The sequence below is a fragment of the Theropithecus gelada genome, chromosome 18 (genome assembly GCF_003255815.1).
Source record: "Theropithecus gelada isolate Dixy chromosome 18, Tgel_1.0, whole genome shotgun sequence".
NCBI classification, from domain to species: domain Eukaryota; kingdom Metazoa; phylum Chordata; class Mammalia; order Primates; family Cercopithecidae; genus Theropithecus; species Theropithecus gelada.
Window position 1 is genome coordinate 45,859,486 of NC_037686.1, and position 22,867 is coordinate 45,882,352.

Consider the following 22,867-nt stretch of genomic DNA (forward strand, 5'->3'; position numbering starts at 1 on the left):
GCAAGAGACAGCTCTGGAAAAGTTGCGAAACCAAATCCCGTTTTCCCACTAACTGACTTCATCACTACACCAAGACTTTATCTTTGCCTCTGATCATCTGCGGAGGGCAGTGGCTCTGAACACCTCAGCACCAGGCTTCCTGCCTCCTCCCAGCTCCACCATCTTCTTCTCATGCAGTGGAAAACTAAGAAATGTAGGTGGCATGAATAATGATTCTTTATGGTACCTATTTGTTAAATGTAGATTTGTTTGTTCTATTCGTGTATCAATCATCTGTTCTATCATCTATCTATCAATCATCTATCTGAGAAATGCCACCTATGATTATTTTCTCTTTCCCTACCATAGGTAAAACAATATATAATTCATACAACAAACAGATTATAGTTCTAGTAGACAACCTGCCTTTCACCTGAATTTTTTTTGAACATTTTAGAGGTCATAAACTTTCTTGAAAATCTGATGAATACTAATGGGCTGTCTCCCAGAAAAAGAAACATGCTTACATACTTGTACAGTTTTGCATATGGTTTAGCTGGGGATCTAAGGATTCTCTGAAGTCCACCAGAGGCCCTGTTAAGGACCTTGTGGAAGCCAGAGCCCAGCTCTCCTATGTAAACACCCTGTGTCCCAGTAGTAGCACATGGCTGGGTACGTGTGAACTGAAACCCTCCCCACCATATTCAGACTCCTAAGACTGGCAGGCCAACTCACCCCCTCGCCCACTGTCAACTGGTCCCGCCCGTCCTCCTACACTATCTTCCCTCCTGTGACGGGGCTGGCTGGCCTGTGTCCCTCCCCTTGGCTGTCACCTCACCTTTGTCCCACTGCTTCCCCACCCGCATATCTACATCTGACCTGCGGTGCAAGTATGGAATGACCTCTGACTGATCAGAGCAGGGCCCAGGGAGGATGTGGAGCTCGAGCAGAGAGAAGAGAGGCCCAGTTTTCAAGGCAGAGAAACCACGAAAAGCACGGAAACGTGAGCTCCTAGTGCAGCGGGTGAAGTCAGAGCTGGCAGGGAGATTGGAACAGAGAGAGAATGGTGTTCCAAGCTTGATTTTTCCCTCCTGTCTGATTGGAGACTGAAGAACTCAGCAGTGGCAAAACGCCCTGGCCCATGAACAAGAACTCCCTGGGTTCTGGTCTTAGTTCTGGCATTGACTAGGTGTGTAGCTCTGGGCAGGTCACAGGTTGCTTCAACAATCCAGCCTCCATTTCCTTATCTTTAGAGTGAGGAGACTGAAATGCTGGCAGCGCTGTGGTGAGATGGACTCTTTTGAACAGTGCAGGTGTCAGCCTAAGTGGAAAATGCAACTTAATGTTATATGTTAGGCACCATGAATATGTTCATACCCCCTTTCATCCTTCTAAGAATCTCACCTAAGGCAGTCATTCAAAATATGAGGGCAGTATGTCTAAGGATGTTCATCCTAATGTTAGCTATAATACGGAAAGGGCCCCAGTGTCCCAGAGTAGAGGAGTGGTTAAGTATGTCATGCTCTGTCCACTGGTGGCATTTTATGCAGCCATTAAAAGTGATCAGTGTGGTGAACATGCTTCAGATGCAATCCAGCAGTTGAAAACCTCCTCCTGCTCCCATCCTCCAGCCACAACACACCTGAAGGAGGGCACTGATTCTCAACCAGGGTTCCACTAACCAGCAAGGCCAAACCAATCAGTTACCAATTGTCACTGCTTCTTCCACGTCAGCAGCATGCATCCTTAGAGATCTGTGAGAAATGCAGATTTGGAGTTCAGATTCTGACTCAGTGGCTCGGAACTGGGGCCCAGGAATCTGCATTGTAAGCATCTGCCCAGGAGATTCTAGCAGAGGATTCGAAATCCACATACTGAGAAGTGCCACCATGCTTCAGTCCTTGCACAGCATGTCCTTAGATGGCACAATCCAGGCTCTTGCACCTCTTCTTTTCATCAGTGAGATGTAAAGCCTTTATCCGGGACTTCAAATTTGCATTTGTCCTAGAACTTACTGCTAGGTAAATCTGCTAACTGTGCGAGACAGAGAGCTACTTATGTTCTGCTTTGAGATTCCCCGAAACAGCATCTACAGTGTCCGACAAGGCCATAGTCTGTTTTACCCCGTTAGCTTAACAGGTCCTACCTTCTGCCTTGCTTTGGTTTCTCCTAGTGTATTTTTTTCTTTTTTGAGATGGAGTCTCGCTCTGTCTCCCAGGCTGGAGTGCAGTGGCTGATCTCAACTCACTGCAACCTCCGCCTCCCGGGTTCAAGCGATTCTCTTAACTCAGCCTCCTGAGTAGCTGGGATTACAGGTGCATGCCACCACACGCAGCTAATTTTTGTGGTTTTAGTATAAAACCTACTAATTTTAGGTTTTGCCATGTTGGCCAGGCTGGTCATGAACTCCTGACCTAAGGTGATCTGCCCACCTCGGCCTCTCAAAGTGCTGGGATTACAGGCATGAGCCACTGCGCCCGGCTTCTCCTACTGCATTTGAAATCCAAAAATACTCTGAGCCACCTTATGCAGTTCCCCAGGATTTAAAGTGACTTTTACAGGCAGTAAATGTGACCTAAGTTCAGATCCTGGCTCTGAGGGGCCATTCTATGAAAAGAAAATAATAATATACTGACTTCATAGAACTGTTGGTGACAGTTAAAAGAAATTATGCATGCAGGCCAGGCACCATGGCTCACACCTGTAATCCCAGCACTTTGGGAGGCTGAGGCGGGTGGATCACAAGGTCAGGAGTTTGAGACCAACCTGACCAACCTGGTGAAACCTCATCTCTACTAAAAATATAAAAATTACTCAGGCGTGGTGGCACGTGCCCTGATTCCAGCTACTCAGGAGACTGAGGCAAGAGAATCACTTGAACCCGGAAGGTGGAGGTTGTAGTGAGCCGAGATTACACCATTGCATTCCAGCCTAGGCAACAGAGTGAGACTCCTTCTCAAAAAAAATAAAAAAAGAAGAAGAAGAAATAATGCACAATAGCACAATACTTGCCACCATTATGATTATTTTGTTATCATTGTTTTGATCATTGTTTTGATCTATGTAGGGGCCATTTAGTTCTGTCCTGTTCCCCCATCCATCATACAAGCCTAACCTTGGCCTATTGGCAAGACAGATGGTTCTTGTCTCACTGGCCTTGCAGTGGGATGAAGGTCATTGTTCTGACCTACTACCCTGGCAGTTTGTCTTGGCCCACATTGCTAGATGGGGAAGAGCTGTGGATTGGCTCAGCCGTACTCACTGTCTCCTGGCAGTGGCACACTGACTAGCACTAGGGGTGAGGCTAATCTCTGCCTCAGTATGCTGCAGCCAGCTAGAGAAGATGCTTTCCTGGAGGGTGTCAGAGCCCTGTTTGGTGTTGAAATAACACCGAAACTGCTGTGCTCACCCCTTCCCCATCTAGCAGTCAGCCACCCAGCCCAGCTTCTGACCCTCTACTCACTGTGATTCCTCACACATTACACCCACATGAGCATACATGCATACAGATGAGCATGTGCACGTGCACGCACACACATGCACACACACATGTGCACACACGCACACACACCTGCACACGCACATACACGCGCGCGCACACACAGGTGCACGCTCACACACGCTCACACACACACACACGCATGCACACACACACAGACCTGCCCTCATCTTCCCCATCCCTGTTACTACCCTTCCTCCTCCTAGTTAAATACCTAGCAAAGGGGAAAGTGGGCACTAACAGAATGTGTTAGCTGGCAGGATCTAATCTAATTTATAGGTGGATAAGAAAACCTCATAGCCAATGAACAGGACAGGAATCTGATAACCCACAAGAGTGTACTATAGTTTTCTGTCAAAATTTCTATAAAATTTCTCTTCATAGCCACTCCTTTTTTGGTTCAAAGATAATCAAAGTAAGATTCTTGTTCTTTATAAAATAAGGCTGGTCTCATTACCTTTGGTCTGATTACTTACATAAGTGCAGCAAGAATGGTAATTGATCACATAGGCCTTTTTAAATTTGCTTTGCTGGAACTTTTCATAAGGAATCTCAGATTGTACCTTTGAAAGCTATGAAGGCAAGGCAAGAACTCATCACCAGATTTTGCCTGTAGCACCTACAGATTTTGGGTAAATCTTCTCTTCCTGAAGTTCCCAAAATACCCTAAGCCTCCTGGGCCTGGCAGGAAGTGACCTTCTTTACTCATCTGTAATGCTGAGGACACTGTAAGTCAGGTACCAGGCTGGCTTTCCCTAGAAGGTATTATAAGCACTGGGTCCGTCAAGTCCACTTCAGTTCCTTAAGACTGTCTGGTCATATCTAATGCATCAGTTTCAAATATGACATTCCAGTCAACGCCTTAGTTATATAACCAGTATTTCCCATTATGTCCTTTTAGAAGGAGGACAGATTCTTACTGAGCTTGTGCAAATAAATATATTCCATGAAGATGAGAACATTTGATAAGAATTTCTGGCCAGGTGTAATGGCTCACACCTATAATCCCAACACTTTGGGAGCCTGAGGCAGGCATATCACCTGAGGTCAGGAGTTCGAGACCAGCCTGGCCAGCATGGTGAAACCCCATCTCTACTAAAAAATGCAAAAAAAAAAAAAAAAATTATTTAGCTGTGGTGGCAGGTGCCTGTAATCCCAGCTACTCAGGAGGCTGAGGCAGGAGAATGACTTGAACCCAGGAGGTGGAGGTTGCAGTATGCTGAGATCACACCATTGCACTCCAGCCTGGGTGACAGAGCAAAACTTCGTCCCTCCAACTCCCCACCCCTGCTCAAAAAAAGAATTTTGAATTGTGGAGGGGTTAGGCAGGGAGAAAAAGAGAAATGCTTCATTTCTGTTTTAAAAAAGCATCATTGGCCAGGCACGGCAGCTCATGCCTGTAACACCAGCACTTTGGGAGGCCAAGGTGAGCAGATCACCTGAGGTCAGGAGTTTGAGACCAGCCTGGCCAACATGGTGAAACCCCGTCTCTACTAATAATACAACAATTAGCCAGGTGTGGTGGCGTGCCTGTAATCCCAGCTACTCCAAAGGGTGAGGCAGGAGAATGGCTTGAACCCGGGAGGCAGAGGTTGTAGTGAGCCGAGATTGCACCACTGCACTCCAGCCTGGGTGACAGAGTGAGACTCCCTCTCAAAAAAAAAAAAAAAAAAAATATATATATATATATATATATGTATATATGTGTGTGTATATATACACATGTATGTGTATGTGACTGTGTGTGTATATATATAATGTAAACTGTTGTGAGTTCACAGATAGCTTAAGAGAAAAGGAAAAGAGGTTCCTGAAAGCTGGCAATAATATTCAAGCAAAAACAATAGTTATCCTTCATCCGTTCATTCAGTCCCATGTAATTAACTCTTGCTCTGCTTCATCTTGGGTCAGCAGTTTTAAGAACCTGTCAACCAGAAGTTTGGAAATCTGGATTAAGTTCAGTGGTATAGTTTAAAAATTACCGAAGCAGGGCTGGGTGCAGTAGCTCATGCGTGTAATCCCAGCACTCCGAAAGGCCGAGGCAGGCAGATCACTTCAGGTCAGGAGTTCGAGACCAGCCTGGCCAACATGATGAAACCCTTTTTCTACAAAAAACACAAAAATTAGCCAGACATGGTGGCATATGCCTGTAATCCTATATACTTGGGATGCTGAGGCACGAGAATCACTTGAACCCAGGAGGCGGAGGTTGCAATGAGCCAAGATGGCACCACTGCACTCCAGCCTGGATGACAGAGTGAGACTCTGTCTCAAAAAGAATAAATTAATAAAAATAAAAAATAAACAAAAATAAAAATTACTGAAGCAACCCCATCAAAAGCCTGTACCCCAGACTATCTGGCATAGTCCCTGATTATTGAAGACAAAGTACTCTGGCCTGTAGTTGGTGGAAAACACTTTCAGAGAACAATCAGAATAAAACAGAAAGTATCAGTGGATGACAAGAGACTTAAAATGGCCACAGTTAATCTGATGAGAGTGTGTTTGACAAGGAAATTTGGTGATTTCTGTGGCACATGGTGTTTTAAACAATAACCAAAATTACGACTGATAACATTATGCCAGGACATATCAACAGCAAGTGTACTGAAAATTTTCTTGGAAGTTTATACAATTTCTGAAATATTTATACAAATAACATTTAACATTAACATAAGCCTAATTTTTTTAGTATCTCTTTTTACAAGGTGAAAGAAAAATTTTTTTGAGGTTTCCCAGAGGCCTTCTGGAAAATCTAAAAATCAGTTCTAGATCAAGATTTTATTTAGAATGTGAGGTAGGCAATTGCAAATTGTCTGTCATAAGCCAGGATTATCTAGCAGACTAGCAAATTTTATGAATATATCATTTTACATTTTTTATAGGTATGTGTTGTATCATAGTACAGTTCTTCAGGTGGCAAAAATAAGTTTATTAACATACCCAAAAACAGATAGCCTCTCTGTACTAGATAAAAATAAGTAGCCAAAAGTATATAAACTTAAACTTATGCTTAGTAATTAATGTTTCAGTAGTTTATTTAGAAATGGTCTAGTAATTAATATCTATTGCTTAATTTAGGATAGGTCTCATGTTGCAAATTACAAAAAATTTTGGAAACAATTTTTAGTCAGATATTATGAAACACAATTATTATTGAAATGTCCATTTATAAAACTTCTATCCCACTTAAATTAATACACATGTTCTTGACACATATGCTTGAATTTTTTATCAAAATTTCACAATACACTAGACAAAGCTAGCCATCATCTCAAGTTATTTCCCTCTTCTATTTTTACAACACATGCATTTTAGGCAAGTATCTAAACAAAAAAATCACAAAAGCAAAAATCCTAGGAAAAAGTTAAATACAAAATGTATAATCGTATTATACTCAATGTTGATAACTCAAAAGATATGGCTGATTTTATTAAACCAGCAATATTAAATTATTCTCACTTTCCAATGGTTTACCTACATCACATGAACTTGAAAAACATTTGGATTAGTTTCTATATTTCTGAGATCTTAAGGTATATTTAATTTAAGCCAATTTGAATAGAAGTCTCGTAAAATATTTTATATATTAATTTGGTAATACTATCCAGAGGTAGAAAAATATCACATATACATACATACATGCACACATAAACATACAGATAGACACAAATAGAGACCATCTATTTCACCTTTTATTCTGAAATTTTAGCCATGAGTTACGTAAACAGAGTAATACAAAGCTCACTGGTCTATATCTATATCATCATTGGCTCTTGTTATTGCCCCACTTCCTCTTTTTATCTGAATTGCGTTTTGACAGATGGGATAAGTTAAGGTCGCCTGCTCAATAAGACAGCTAAAGCTTTTTACCAATATTTGTGGAGGAGACTTTTAAGATTTTCTTTTGCCCTGATATGTAGTTGCCTAGCAGGGATTCCCTGAGTCCCTTGAGACCCGCAATCAGGACAGGGGTCTAAAGTTCAAATGACTGTAGGGAGTTGAGGGGCTGAAGTGTCAATGGTGAGCAGAGAGATGGCAAAGGGGACATGCTGAAGGGCCCAGAGAGCTGAAGGGAAGATGAGGGTGGTAAGAGGAGGAGAAAGGATTGAAAGCAATGGGAAGGGACGAGCCTTTGAGGGGCCAGTTGTAAGTCATTGAAGTTCTAGGTTATCCAGTAAATTATGCCAATAAGAAAGGAAGCAGACAGTTTTTGCCATTATTGTGGGACGTATAGTCAGCAGGGCTTCCAGAAGACGGTTTCCAGTCCACTGAGAAGTTCCCACGTTATTAACTAATGACTTCTCCCCAACAAAGATGCCTGGGACTCCAACGCAGTCTCAGTTTGCCTGAGTCTCTAACCCAGATTCTAAAGTAGAGGCCTACCCAAAGAACCAGGAATGCCCCCTCTCAAGGGTCAGGGAATGAATCTCTACTGAAAAGAGCCAAGAAGATGTCCATCCAGGAAGATTCTTTCTCACATAAGTACCTTTCAACCTAAGAAACCTGGGACTGTAACCCAGCCTCAGAGAGCACAGTCAGAATCTTAAGAATGAAAATGTGTCCTTCAGTGGACTATCGTCTGGAGCACTGGATTTCCTCAGGAGTAGAACTCACCCATGGACTGCCCAATCCCTCAATCGGGAGTGAAGACAAAGGCTTCAAGGACACACACTTGGAGTCCTGAGTGAGAGGTCAGGGGTGCAGTGATAAATCTGAGGCTGTCCAAGTCACAGCAACATAACTATTAAAGAAAAAAATTGGCCTGGTGCGGTGGCTCACACCTGTCATCCCAGTATTTTGGGAGGCTGAGGCAGACAGATGACTTGAGCTCAGGAATTTGTGACCAACCTGGGTAACATAACAAAACCCTGTCTCTACAACAAAATACAAAAATTAGCCAGGCATGGTGGCATGCATCTATAGTCCCAGCTACTTGGGAGGCTGAGGTCGGAGTATTACTTGAGCCTGGGAGGTTGACGCTGCAGAGAGCCCTGTTTGTGCCACTGCACTCCAGCCTGGGTGACAAAGTGAGACCCTGTCTAAAAAAAAAAAAAAAAAAAGAGAGAGAGAGAGGAAAAGTTTTGTTTATGTAGTTGTTAAGATGGTAAAAAATTTCTTTTCTTTTCTTTTTTTTCTTTTTTTTTTTTTTTTTTGAAAAGGTGTCTCGCTCTGTCACCCAGGCTGGAGTGCAGTGGCACAGTCTTGGCTCACTGCAACCCCCGCCTCCCAGCTTCAAGCGATTCTTCTGCCTCAGCCTCCCAAGTAGCTGGGATTACAGGCAGGCGCCACCATGTCCTGCTAATTTTCGTATTTTTAGTAAAGACGGGGCTTTCACCATGTTGGCCAGGCTGGTCTCCCAACTCCTGACCTAAAGTGATCCGCCTACCTCAGCCTCCCAAAGTGCTAAGATTACAGGCGTGAGCCACCGCTCCTGGCCTAAAGACTATTCAGAACTATTGCATAGGGGTACCCCCGCTTGTCCTTGTGATATTCAGAGTTGAGCCGGATTGCAATAGGGGAGAGGGATCCGGGTTCAACACCAAATACAAAGACAAGTACGGATTTATAGTCAAGATGCAGAGGGTGGTGAGTGGATGGAAAATTACCAAGAGGAGACATCAAAGGTAGAGGGATCCTCGCTGAACTGACTTAACAGGATTCTTGCAGAAGGCAGGCCAGCAGGTCAAGATGATTAGATATCAAGGGATGGGGGATTCTTGCTAACCTGACTTAGCAGCATTTTTGTTAAAACTGGACTAGGCCGGCCAAAGACAGGGCCCAAGGACAAGAGGGGCTCAGAGAAACCTGTCTAAGGTTTATTGAAGGAGAGAGTCTTTGTCAGCTCTTTGGAGCTGACAAAGGGATTGTGGGTCATGGTGACAGTTTGCAGCTAATGTAGCCAGACCTCAGCTCTTGGGGCTGCCTAGACCCTCAGGGATCCTGGCTTACACACAGTAAGTGCTAATTTAATATAAAATGAATTAGTTGTTTGTCCTAGGGTAATGTTCTTAGTGCATTTTTTTTTCTTAGTTTTCTGTGCATAAATATTTTCTTAAAAACAGAAAGTGTCTTTAGAAGCACAGAATTAAATCTCTCCTGCTTTGGAGGTAAGTGCCAGTGACCCTGCTGGAGGAAGGGAGCACTCTCCTGGGAGGCAGGTGGCCAAGGTTCCACTGCAGCAGTTCTACCTGTGCCCCCAGTGTGACCTCGGGCAAGTCGCCTCCCCACCCTCAGCCCCACTTCCTCACTGTATATGGGAGCTATAATGCTGCTCCTGGCCCCTGAGGGTGGGAAGCAAATGAGGTGAGAGGCTGCTGGAGATGGAAAAGTGGTTTGCCTAAGGATGGGGCTGAATGATCTGGACTCACCCACCTGAGTTCATGGTAGATGTTTATCTGTTTATTATCTTTCCCCTTCTAGAAGAAGGTCAGCTCCATAAGGGTGGAGACCATGTGGATTGTTCACCACTTTATAGCCAAAGCCTGGAGTAGCATGGGGCACAGAATAGGTAGTACATGCCTGTGAAGGGAAGGGAGAGAGGAGTGAAAGGAAGAGGAAAGGAGAAGGAAGGTGAATAGGAAGGAAGAGTCAAGAAGGGAGAGAGGGAGGAGTGGAGGAAGGAGGGACGGAGGAAGGAAGATAAGAGGGAATCTGCCTCCCCTAGCTAGTGGTGCCACCCCCTTTCCTGCCACTATCCCACCTTGACCAAATTCTGACCAAGCCCTCCTCCTCTGGGATCCATGGGGACAGGCCCAGCCACCCCCCACTCCTCCCCACAAGCCAGGCTTAGCTGAAGCTCCTGCCTGGCACCCTCCCCTCCTCCCACAGTGGGTGCCTGATGGTGTTACCTGATACAGTCTGGGAGGAGGGCAAGGCCCTGGCAGCCCTGGGGCCCTCAGGCTGTGAGCAGAGGGCTGGGACCCTGCACAGCCTACTGTGCAGCCAGCCAGGCTCGGAGCCCTGCCCTGCACCCCAGCCTGGCAGGGTACTTTCCCGCAGAGAGAACAACCCAGCACCTGTGCTTGGCCCACACCCCCTCCTCGGAGGTTCCCCAGGGCCTCGGACAAGCACTGGCTGGTCTCCGAGTGCTCCTAAATGGGAGGCAGGCTCTGCCAGCACCCAGTCCTCCCTCTGGGGCCACAGCTCCTTGCCCTTCCTTGCCTTGCAGCCCCTGCAGGACAGGGCAGCCAAAGGCCAGTAAGGCCAAAGGACTCCGTTTCTCTGCATCATCATTATGTTCTGGAAGAAGTGGAGGAGTTTGATGGGGTTTGGCAAATGGCTGATAGGTTCCAAATGGCTGGGTCGCCCCCCTAAAACACAGTAGCAGAAATGTATGTAGCCTTGGCAACTAACAGATTTGGGTAAACTCGGTGACCAAATAAAGGGCTGTTAAAGTGTAGCTTAGCTTCAGTTCGTGGCTCCCTGTCTGTTCTCGATGCTAAACAGCAATGTATTGTTATTTCAAATTGCCATTTAATACATTTCAATAAAATCTGATCTGTGGATGAAAGTGATATCCACAGGTGCTAATATACAAACAGTGGACTTCAGAACGGTGAGGTCGTAGCCTGTGATTGGACAGGAAGCCAGAGGGGCCACGAAGGAAAATGCTTGGTATGTCCCTCCTCCCTGGTTGCATTTTCTTTCAGTTTTCCTCAAAATTCAATTAAACATTTGTTGAGCATCCAAGAAATACAAGGAGGAATGACAGGTAGAGCCTGTTAAATACAGTGTGAAATCTTCACTCCAGGAAAAGAAAGACTGACCCACTGCCCATGCCACCATGATGCCATAAATATTAACCTATTACTTTTCCCCGCTGGTTCACAAATTTTCTCTACAATGGAAGAATTTCATCAAGACAAGATCCAGTCCTTCTGTTTCCCAGATCTAGGATTCTCTCAATAAACACCTGTTCCACACATACCTGCCTGGGGCCAATGACATACCAGACACGATACAGTAAGAAAAGATGCATGGGTCCTTGCCCTCAAGTAGCCTACATTCTAGTGGGAGGGACCGTCAAATAATAAAATCAATGCAAGCATGAATCCTTTGATCAAGGGTCTGAGCTAGATAATGGGCTACAAGATCCTAATTTATCTGTGGTCAGGAAAGCCCTCTCTGAAGAGGTGACATTCCTGCAAGACCCAAAGTTGGGGGAGCATTTCAGCCTGGGAAATTTGCATAAGCCAAGTCCCACAGCAGGAAGGAGAAGGAAGGAGGGGTGCCTGTCTGTGATTGAAGTATGGGGTGCGGGGAGTTTGGCGAGAGAAGGGCCTTGCGGGCTATGGTGAGTAGTATAAAGTGCATGTAAGTGCCCTGTGACAGGACCAGATGCCTGTTTTAAGTGGATTGCTTTGGCAGTCGTGTGGCTTTGGGCTGAAGGAGCAGGACAGGAATGGGGCAGAGAGACCACTTAGGAGGTGCCTGCAGAAGTCAAGGTGAGAGGGGATAGAGGCTCGACCAAGGGCGGCAGTGGCAGAGGTGGCAGGAAGAGGGTAGGTTCGAGCTCTATTTTAGAGACAGACTCGCTGGTGGATGGTTTGGCTGGGGGCGGGGGTGGGGGCCAGGAAGGAGAGGGAGGCAGCAAGGGTGGCGCTGAGTTTCTGGCTTGAGTACCACTCATCCTGTGTCTGCACATCCTCTAGGATGACTTGCTTCAGCACTCTACCAAAGGCCAACCTCCATCTCAGCCTCCTTCTGCCTAACAATACCCTCGGGTTCAGGAAGAGTCATTACCCTGCTTGTTCAGAAGGAGAAACTGAGGCATGCATCAGCAAACCACACTGCCCCTTAGGAAACCAATTGTATGAACCAGACAAAGAGCCAGAGCTTGAACCCCAGGGTTGCCTTGGGTCACCAGAATCACAAAGATGGAGTGTGATGTCCAGTTTTATCATATGTCAGGCAGTGGGACCTTAAACAAGTTGTGAAACCTCTCTGAGCCCCAGTTTCCTTATCAGTAAGATGGAGGAAATAACAAGATCTACCTCACCGTGTGGTTGCAAGGAGTGAGGGCAGAGGCCCTCATCAATATTAGTATTACTCTCTGCAGATCACAGAGCTCGTACATGTGTCTGCCTCTTTATGCATATGTGTGCAGACACTCTGTATCTGTGTGTGCTTGTGGGCACAAAGCTGTTTGTGTGCCTACATCACAACCCCAGCCGATGACTAGGCCCTGCTGAGGTTTCAAGTTAAGACAGTAGCATGTTTGCTTATGTGCTTCTGTTTAGCCTTCTGAGCCATGCTTGGTGGTTGAAGTAGGAGCTTTCATCCTCACTGGAACACGAGTGAGTTGCTGAGTTTGGAGCCAGCTGTGAAAGTCAGGGCAGCCTTGCCCTGTGAAGCCAGCGGGCTTCCACGTGCTCTGGCTGACCTGAACTGGGAAGGCGGGGAGCCAGAGGTAGGGGCTGAGAAGGGCTAGGGCTGGAGGAAGGGAGCTGAGGAGGAGGAGGAGGAGGCCAAAGAGGGCCTAGGAAGGAACCCGGACCCAAAAGGAGATGCACACTCAGATCTGGAGTCTGGTGCACCCAGAGCCCCTTCTGTGGGTGGCTTTGGGAGCCTCCCCCAGCCCCCTCTCCCCACCCACTTCACTGAGACTGCTTTATGTTCCTGTTCCCAGGAGGCAGCTGGCACCGAGGGAGGCTGGAGCTGGTGGGGCGGCGCTCCCCACTTTGTGCCCAGAGACATTCCAAAGGGTGTGTCCCAGCAGGGCACACACACACAGTGATTAGGGGGAGGGAGGAGTGGCATTCACTGTCCACTGCAGGACCCAGCCGGTGGGCTGGACAGCAGCCAGCTCTCCCCAGGCTCTTGGCTGCAATATCATTGGCCCTGGCACCACCCATAGCCTACCCAGACACTCCTTCCAGTCCAGGGGCTGGAGCCCTGGCTAGGAGGAGCCGCCTAGGGGTAGGCTGGGCTGGGCACCTCAACTCTGCACACCCCTCCCTACAGCTTCCCTCCCACATCCCGCTCCAGCTGGATTTGAAAAGGTGCTCCCATCCTTCCTCCTCTCCAAATCAGGCCCTGCCCTGTACTCTTTCCTTTCAGCCGGAAGCTGTACCCATAAACTGGCTCTACCCCATAGACCCCCTCCTGTCGTCATAACCACTGAGAGAACCCTCTGAGCCAGGCCAGCTGCTGGCTTTCCTCCGTGACTCCCCCTCTTGCCTCCACTCCCCCACCTGACATGCCCTCCTCTCCTGCTCCCTGCAGCACCATCTTCCAGGCCAGACAGCCTCACTTCTCCTGGAGCCCAGTCCCTGTGAGCCTGCCTTACTAACTGCTCTGCAAAAGCACTGCCCTGTTCCTTATGCACCCACAGGGTGGTGGATGCACCTTGCCCCACTGTCCAGTCCGCCTGTGCTTTATCTGCTCCACAAGATGAGAGGCTCCAAGGTTGGCACTGCACTGCACCCACCCCACCTCCACCCAGGCCATTGAGGCAAACCCTTTATGGGCACTCAGCAAACACTTCTGGATTCATACTGATTCCATCCAGGTCATGTGTTGGCACCTTTACCTCCTGGGTCTGGGAGTGGAGTGTGGAGTTACGCTTCATTGGATATTTAACTAGTGCCTTTGTGGACAAAGGGATTTGACTTCTCAGTCTTTGGCTTGGGTGTTCCGGGAGTACCTGGTTTTTGATAAAAAGCTATAGAGTCATCCAATCTTGGAAACTGTCCACCTGCTCTGATGAAGCACCCCCGCTTCTTCCCTTCAGCACCCAATTCCCTGACCTAACAGCCTCTTCCCACCACATCCTGGCCGCCCAGCCTCTCTCTCCCCTGGCGCAGCAGTCCACAGCCCTCTTTCCACAGCATGGAGAGTCTGACAGATGCATTCTAGTCCATTGTGGCGACGCCTACTCCCCTGCCTGCAGCGGTGGGTATTCACAGTTTTACAGGGAACCACAGAGACAGACCTGACCCTTCCTGCCTTCCTGAAGCAAGTTTGCCTGCCTCTCTGGGGCAGGCTTCCTGCAGGGCATATCCCAAGAAGGAATGAATCTGTAACATTGGAATTTCAGGCAAGGGGCACCTGTTGGAGGAGATAGTTTTGTCTGTACCATCTTTCTGGGATTCTGCAAATCACAACCTCATCCCTGGACCTTCATGGCCAATGTACCTTTGAGATTTACTTCTGGTTTCAGGATGCTTTAAGGCTCATGGCCTGCCCAGGAAGAGTGGCAGAGGCTACGGAAGGCCAAGCACCTCATTGGACTCCTTTGTTTTGTGCTTGTTTTCCATGACACGGGGGGAAGATGATCAACAGGAAAGATTCGCTCCCCTGGCTCTCCCCCCATTTCTGAGAACAGTCAGCAGAGGTATCAAGGCGTTAATGGTTATTTCCTCCAGGTGACCAGTCAGTTCCAGGGTAAAAGAGGCCTGACAGCACCCAGCTGGCCAGAGCCTCCCAGGTGGCAGTTTTCAAGAAGGCTTGAAGGGAAGGTTTGTGTGAGGTTTGAAGGAAAGGCCTGGGAGAGGGTGTTTGGCCACACCTCTGTGATTGGTGGCTGGCCCACCCCAGTGTGGGCTGCTGGAACCTCCGGTTGGCATTTCTGAGTCAGCCTGCATGATATGTGTTTGTTTGAGGGGAAGGGGTGTCTGTGGGTCCTACCCACAAGGTCTCATGACCCCCAGCGGAGGAGGGAGCTGCAGTTCTGTGGTTACTTCCTGCACTCCCTCTTTTTTTGTTACTTAAAGGATTGCTGTGCAGCGTTTGATTTGGTTAAGTTACACTCACGACCCTGTAAGGAGAAAACATATAATTCTAGTAATTTTATTGGGCTTAGGTTTCAGGCAAATGGAAATAAAATTGCCTCTAAAAAGACAGACACGCTGAATTGAATAAAACAATAATAATAAAAAGCCTCCCTTGCTTTGAGATAAGTGGTAAGTCATTTTATGAAGTACTAGAGAAAGGGGGGGGGAACCCACAAAAAACAAAACGGAGGAACCCGGGAGAAAAGAGGGGAAAAGAAAATCAAGAAAAGCTCCTCCACCGCCCTTGCCTTTATTTCTGCTTTACCTTTTCCAAAGAGCTTAATTTGGTGTCATAAAGTGAAGCGTAAAGCGCGAGTGGTGAGATCGTCCTGTCCTGCGCTTGACAGTACAGGTGGACCAAAGGGGCTCCCGGCCAAATACTTCTGGTTGGAGGGAGGGGAGGGACTGCTCGCTCAAAACCACTCCTGGAATGGCTTAACTCGCCCAGCACGAATCAATGACAACCTCCCGCCGGCTGCGGCAGGCTCCCCCGAGCAGCGCGGCCGCGTGGATTCCCAGCCTGGGACCCTGGCGGCGCTCAGGACACTGCCCGGGCACCAGCGCGGCGTCCCCCGGGCGGCCAGGTGGGTCTGCGTCGGACTCGGACTGCCTCGAGGCTGGGATCGGGGCTCTGGGGAGCCCAGCGGCCGGGCCGTGGGGAGGGGTTGGGGAGGAAGCCCTTCCGGGCGGCCGGGAGAGCTCGGGCGCTGCGGGCATTCTCGCTACACGCTGCGGGGACCCTGTGGCCGGGTGGCCGCGGGGCGGCTCCGGCTGGCGCGGGTGGCGGCGTCCGCAAGGCGTTCAAACCCCCGCCTCGCCGGAGCTCCTGCGGGGCGTGGGGCTGCGCACCTCCCCCGAAATAGGAGAGAGGATCTGGAACTCTGCAGAGAGCAACTCTTGCCGCTGCCCCATTACCGCTGGCCCACGCCAGCGGGCTCCTTTGGGGCGAGGGGCCAGCGGAAGGAACGTAAGGGCACTCCGAGAGGGAGTTGCGGGTGTACATTGGTAGTTTAAATTGTCTCCCCCAAGAATGCTTGGTTCTCCCGAGCGTCAGATGAAAAACTTGGGGGCGGGTGGGAGGGGGGACAAAAGCCATGGCAATTTGGCTAAAGTCGAGGTCCGGCGATACGGGTGGAAATTAAAGGAGCGATTGGCAGAAGTCCAGCTCGGCGCGCGGCGGGAGTCCCGTCAGGTCCCTGGGCTTGAATCGCGGGCTGAACTGGGTGGGTGGGGGGCCCTTCCCTGAGCGCCAACCAGGGGGCGAGTGGATGGGGAGCACTCCCACCCGAGCAGGCGAGTGGAGCTGGAAGGCAAGTCTTCCAGCTCCGGAGGCGGCCCGGTGTGGGTGGCGCGTAAGTACTGACCCCGTGCGTCCCTACTCCCGCGGGCGCCCGGGCCCGCGTCACCCTCTGGAGCGCCTGAGTTCCTGCAGGCGGGCGCAGCCGCCGCAGGGCTGGCCTGGGAAGAACGATGGAGAGAGCTTCCCCCCATCCCAGCACCCACAGCCCCCGCCGCCCACCCTGCCCGTAGCATGGAGCGTCGTCGGGTGCACCACTCCGTGCTCTGTGGTGAGGGCTCCGGGGTCGTTCCTTTCTGTTCCTGGCTTCCGTTGTCCCGGCTGTGTGCTGACAGGCGGGTAGGCAGCGGGCGGCTGCCTTCTTTCTTTTAATAGCTGGTACCCAGCTCCACGCAGAAGGAAGCCCCACTCCAGCGACTTACTGGTCGGCTAGTGGTAGACCACTTCCAGTTCTTCTAAATGCGGAATTTTGAAAATGGAAAGGAAGTGATTGAAACAAGCGGGCAGTTTCTCCAGATGAGATGAAGATTTTTTGGAAGGGGGAGGGGCGCGCTGGCTTGGAGGTGGTAAAGGCTCTGCCAGGTTCAAGTTTCAGCTCCACTCCCTCTGTCCCCCTTCTTTCACCCAGTTAAATCCTCTCTGGGCTTAGAAAGGCTCAGGAACCCCCACTGGGTGAAACTCTAGGAAAGGAAAGTAGCCCCAGTGCCGTCCTCCCCCTTAAGGCACAACCTGAGCTGCATAGACAAAGAACCCACTCTCCCAAAAAAGACTCATATTAGGTCACATCAGATATGAATCATTAGCCCCACTTTGCAGATAGGGAAACTGAGGCTCAAATGGATTAAGTACATTGTCCAGGTAGTAGCAGAGGCAGGATTCAAAGCCGCTCATTGTACCCCACATGTTTTAGAATCTTACACTTTAATTGGGAGACAGGAATCACCCTGGTATAATTATAGTACAACAGAAAACAGTATGTGTTACATTTAATATTAACTTTTTTTGAATGTCATTGTCTTTCCAAACAATCAGTCATTTATTCAACACTGTTGTATTGTTTACTGTATGTGTCCAGGTACCATGCTAAGTGCTGGGCATACATCAGTAAGTGAAATCAGACCGGATCTCTGGCCTCTGTCAATGGGAATAGTAGTAGTAATAGTGCAACCCTTAAAGGGTTGGATGAAGTGAGATGGAGCCCAGGAAGGAGCCTGGGAAGCATTGCTGCTGAGAAGCAGCAGCAGGAGGCCTGGATGTAGAGGAGGAGAGGGAGAAGGAAGGAGAGGAAGGAGCGGGGAAGTTAAAATAACTGGAGTGTCCATGCTGCAGTTACCAGGACTTGTCCCTGGTTCAAGGGAATGCAGTGGAGTGCATACAACACAGTCAGCCTCTGCCCCAAGTGCCCAGGAAGCCGTTTGAGCCCCTGCTGTTCAGATTATTCATTTAGGGTTTACAGTTGTGGGTTTCAAAGAGTCTGCACTTTTGCCACCTGCCAGCTGGAGATGACAAGAAGCAGCTCAAACAGTTTCTGAGAGGACTGGCATCTCTTTGGATCAGTGCTGGCCAGACTGAGAACTGTCCCAGGGTGTCATCCTCCTGATGCATCTGCCCACTTCCTGGTGGCCAGGATGGCATTTTCATAGGACTCGAATTCAGCTTCAAGCGCCCGCCCTTAACCTTGGGGAGGGAAGCTTGTCCACATTCACAGGACTTGTTGGTAGCAAAGCCAAGACTAGAACTCAAGTCTCTAGACCATACATGGTTCACAGAGCAGCTCATCTTGGCCTTCTGGGGCGGTTTTAGGACTCAACTGAAAGACCCTTCATCCACTTACATCTCCACTTACAATGCCATTTCCTGAGAATCCTGTCCTCCTTCGTTTTAGCTGACCAGACATATCTGTCCTAATAGAATGGTGTTGGATGGATGTTTGAGACAGAGCAGCCATAAATAATCTGGGGCGTTTGGCCTGTTAACTCTCCTTCCATCCTGAATGGTGTAATAGGTGTAAGATAACTACCTCTAAAATTAACTATCACTTTTGTGAGGAAGGTGAACTGATAAATCTTGCCTTGAAGCTATTACCCATCTGAGTGATGCTCTGGGACTGTCCTTCCCCAGAATTGTTACTGACTCTTGCTAGAAGAATAATTTGTTTCTTCTTTTTTTTCTTAAAAAAAAAAAAAAATTCCTGGGTTTGAGGTCACAAGATCATATTGCATACTACCTTGATGTCGTCTGCCAGAATAAAGGCATTTTCCCCCAATATTGAGATAATCAGCTTGATAAGGGCAGTGAGCACCCGGCTGGCTGTCCCAGTGTTTACAGCAATTACACAGGTGTATAATTGCATGGGGATGTTTGTTTGCTCAGCCCTTGCTCAGCCAGGCAGCCCTACAGGTTGGGCCGGGGAGAGAGCTGTTCAGTTTATTTTCCTTTGGCTGGGAACTGTGGAGATGAATAGAGGGAGGGGAATCGGGTTGAGAGATTGTTGCCAAGAGCAATTTGGAGTCTCCTTCATATTAGTCAGAGATTGTGTTTTTCCTTTCTAAAGCCGCCTGTTTCATAGTAACTTCCATGGAGGATTTCTTTTCCATCTTGTGTGTATGTGCTTGTTAGTTTTTGTTTGATTTTTAACTTGCTGCACTTCTCATGACTTAGCAAAAAAAAAAATAGCGTGGGGAATGGGTGATGAAACAGGCCCTTTATATCATGCATTGTGCATGTTATTGCTTAATAAATTTGAATACTGATAGACCCTGAGGTATCATGATGGAGTGAAATGAGTAATTCCTTTGAAAGGAGAGTTTATCTTCAGTGGATGACTTTCAGAATTGCAGCATAATTTCACTTTCCCGCTGTACATCTTGATCCTGTGTTTAGATAAATAGGAATGCTTGCTCTCTTCTGTCATTTTCCCTTTTGTTCCATTTGGAAGGCCCCCTCCATATAGGCCTTGCTTGGAAGGGGATCAGCTAGAGTGGGCTCCCTCCACCTCATCCTCACCCATGCACCTCCCTCCTCTATGCTGGAAGCCAGCTAGTGAGAAGGAGGCTCTCCCTGTGGGTTAAGAGCTGCCCCCCAATGGTGGCTTGGCTTGTGTGTGCATGGAGCACAGAACAGGAAAGCGTGCATGACCACAGGCTGCCCCTCCTAGGCCAGGAACCCCAGAGCAAGCTGTAATTCATCAGTCAATAACTGAGTCCATCCACTGAACAAATTGAGTGGAGCAACTCTGAGACTCCAAACTTGAAAAATTACCTAATAATATGGTACACGATCTATGTCGGCTTTTCCAAATTAGATGCAAACCAGATGCAAATGTACATGTGACCCTCCCAAATGATATCATATAACTGGACTTGGCCTTCAGGAAAATCTGTGCTGCCTACACATATGCGTTGTACACGTACATGCAGGGCTATTGCTTTCTTGGCTGTGGATTCTGGCTGACAATTCTGTTAAATTGTTTCTGGAGACAACAGTTTGGTCCATTGGTTTTTCTGGAGCCACTGGAAGGGGTCACTGGAGAGATGACAGTGGTCTCAGCTCCTGTTGACACTTGCCATCCATAAGCCCTAGGGAAGTCTAGCAGAGGCTGCGTCTATTAGATAGAACCTAAGCAATAGAAACTTTTCTAATGCTTGTTTTGTTTCTGTTTTTCTTAATAAAACAGTAAAGAAGATTTATTGTGATGTCATTCACATGGCGTATAATCTACCCATTTAAAGTGTAAATTCAATGGTTTTTAGCATATTTGCAGGGCTGTGTAACCATTACCATTATGAGTTTTATAGTATTTGATTACTCCAAAGGGAATACTGTACCCATTAGCAGTCGCTGCCCATTTCACCCCAAGCCCCTGTCCTGGGTTACCAATAATCTACCTTTTGTCTCTATAGATCTGCCTATTCTGGACCTTTCATATAAATAGAATCAGATAATATGTGGTCTTTTGTGACTAGTGTCTTTCAACTAACCTACCACTTTTGAGTCATTAGCTTTGTAGCATGCATTAGTACTTCATTTCTCTTTATTGCTGAATATTCCTTGTATGGATATACCATATTTTATTTACCCATTCCTAATGGTATTTGCCCATCATGGGTAAGTCCATTTACCCATGATGGATATTTAGGTTGTTTCCATATTTGGCTTTTGTAAATAATGCTGTTTTGAACAATCATCTGCAAGTTTTTGTGTGGACCCAGATTTTCATTTCTTTGGGGTATATACCTAGGAGTGGAATTGCTGGTTCATGTGGTAACTGGATAGTTACCCTTTGGGAAACTACCAGAATGTTTTTTTACAGTGGCCGTACCATTTTACATTCCCACTGGCAGGTATGTGATGGTTCCAGTTTCTCCATATCCTCACCAACACTTGTTGATAATATGGCCTTTTTATTGTAGCCATCCTATTTTTAAGGGTTTATATGCTCAAGGGAGCAGTAGCCAGGAAGTATTCTGGGATCAGCTCAGTCATGCTTGCTTTCTGTAGGTATAGTGAGAGCCATTCAGACCTCTTGAGCATCCTGCACACCCTGGTGTTTCCTTTGCATGTCCCAGAGCTCTATACTGAGCTTTCCCTCTATGTTCCTATAAGACATTGGCTTTGTATGGCTGGGTACTCTATTTCATGCTGATATTTCAGCTCCACAATGAAATCATTTTATCCCAGTTTTATGCCTATGGGACTGACCAGGATAACTAACTCTTAACAAAGACAAACTAGGAACTCACCTAGTTTGAAGACTACCAAATATTGAAAATTTTTTTTAAAAGATTATCTTTTCATTAGAACATCCTAAGTCCTGGTCATTAGCCATTCTATGGCATCATGTTCAGTGTAGCCAAACCTGAAGACCAGAAATGAATCCCAGTGCTTCCTGGAAGTTATTGTAATGGAGTTTGGCTTGTATGGCCCAAGAGCAGCCTGGACTACACTCTGCTGTGAATGGACTCTTCACCATCAAATAGTGCTTAGTCCCGTAGTCCAGCAGTTTCTAAACCTGATTACATGTTGCAATCACCTATAAAGTCTTTTGAAAGATTACACGCCAGGCACCATAGCTCACGCCTGTAATCCCAGCACTTTGGGATGCGGAGACAGGCGGATCACTTGAGGTCAGGAGTTCGAGACCTGCCTGACCTACATGGTGAAAGCCTATCTCTACTAAAATTACACAAATTAGCCAGGTGTGGTGGTGAGCACCTGTAATCCCAGCTACTAGGGAGGCGGAGGCAGGAGAATCGCTTGAACCCAGGAGGTGGGTGTTGTTGCAGTGAGCTAAGATGGGACCACTACACTCCAGCCTCCGTGACAGAGCAAGACTCCATCTCAAAAAAATAAAAAATAAATAAAACATTATAGATGCCCATGCCTACCCAAGAAGTACTGAAGTTGAATCTCAAAGGAGGCCACCAGCTGCCTGCAGGGGATTGTGGTGAAGTCTGAGAACACTTTTTAACCTCTGTGTGCCTCAGTTTCCCGACTTGAAATGGGCAGTTGGATGGATTACGCTGGTGTTCTCCACAGGGATTCACACAGCTGGCTCAAGCACAACAGATCTGCATGGGTCTGGGTCTGCACAAAATTGTGTTTATGAAAGAGGGCTTCTGCTGCTGAAAATGATGGAGAGAGCCCTTAAGTAGATGGTTTCTGAAGTTCAGCTTTGACCATTCTGAGTGCTGAGGACCATTTTCCCAACTTCTCAGAGGAGCGGAGTGGCACAAATGGCTGTTACTTGGTAAGACAGTCACACTCTTCAAGGGCAAGGACCAGATCACCCGTGTTGTTGCCCTGGCTAGCTGTGTGCACAACTGTGATATAGTAGGATTGAACCAACAATCACTTTCTTCTCCCTTCTCACTCAGGGTCATCCCTGCCCACTTCCCCTGAAGCCCCCAGCGCTTTGCTCCTTTTCTTCTTTTCTTCTATTATTATTTCTAATAGCAGCCCAGAATATCATTCGTTCATTCAACCAACATTTCCCAAACACCTCCTGTAAATGATAAAGTGACTAAAGCTCCATTTCTGTCCTCAAATAATGCACCAGCACATTTTAAGCAGAGAAGCAGCCCGAGGTTAATCTCTAGAGGTGCAATTTCAGGGCTCCTTGATTGGGATGAAGGAGAATTTTAGAGAGGCCTGCATTCACAGCACGTAGGTAAGGCGACTCCACCCCAACCCTGTCTGCAAGCTGTGCTCCTTCACCCTCTCCTACTGGGGCTCTGCCATCAGCAGGCTGCTCAGAAAATGCTTCTGTCATCCCTGGTCTCAGCCAGAGACCGCCCTCCTCCTCAACTCCCACCT

The 22,867-nt window shown here is 47.6% G+C and overlaps 1 protein-coding gene across 3 annotated transcripts in view; it reads left to right on the forward strand.

Annotated features, from left to right (window-relative positions):
• The window catches only part of ZBTB7C (zinc finger and BTB domain containing 7C), a 382,043-nt gene that overhangs the window by 256,371 nt on the left and 102,805 nt on the right, over positions 1-22,867 (forward strand). The window contains exon 1 of one of the 3 annotated variants that reach the window (XM_025365136.1): positions 15,491-15,839. The exons of the other annotated variants lie outside the window; for them this stretch is intronic. The gene's annotated coding sequence lies outside the window, so the exon portion shown is untranslated. Of the gene's footprint in view, positions 1-15,490; positions 15,840-22,867 lie in introns of those variants that run through there. 3 annotated transcript variants of the gene reach the window in all.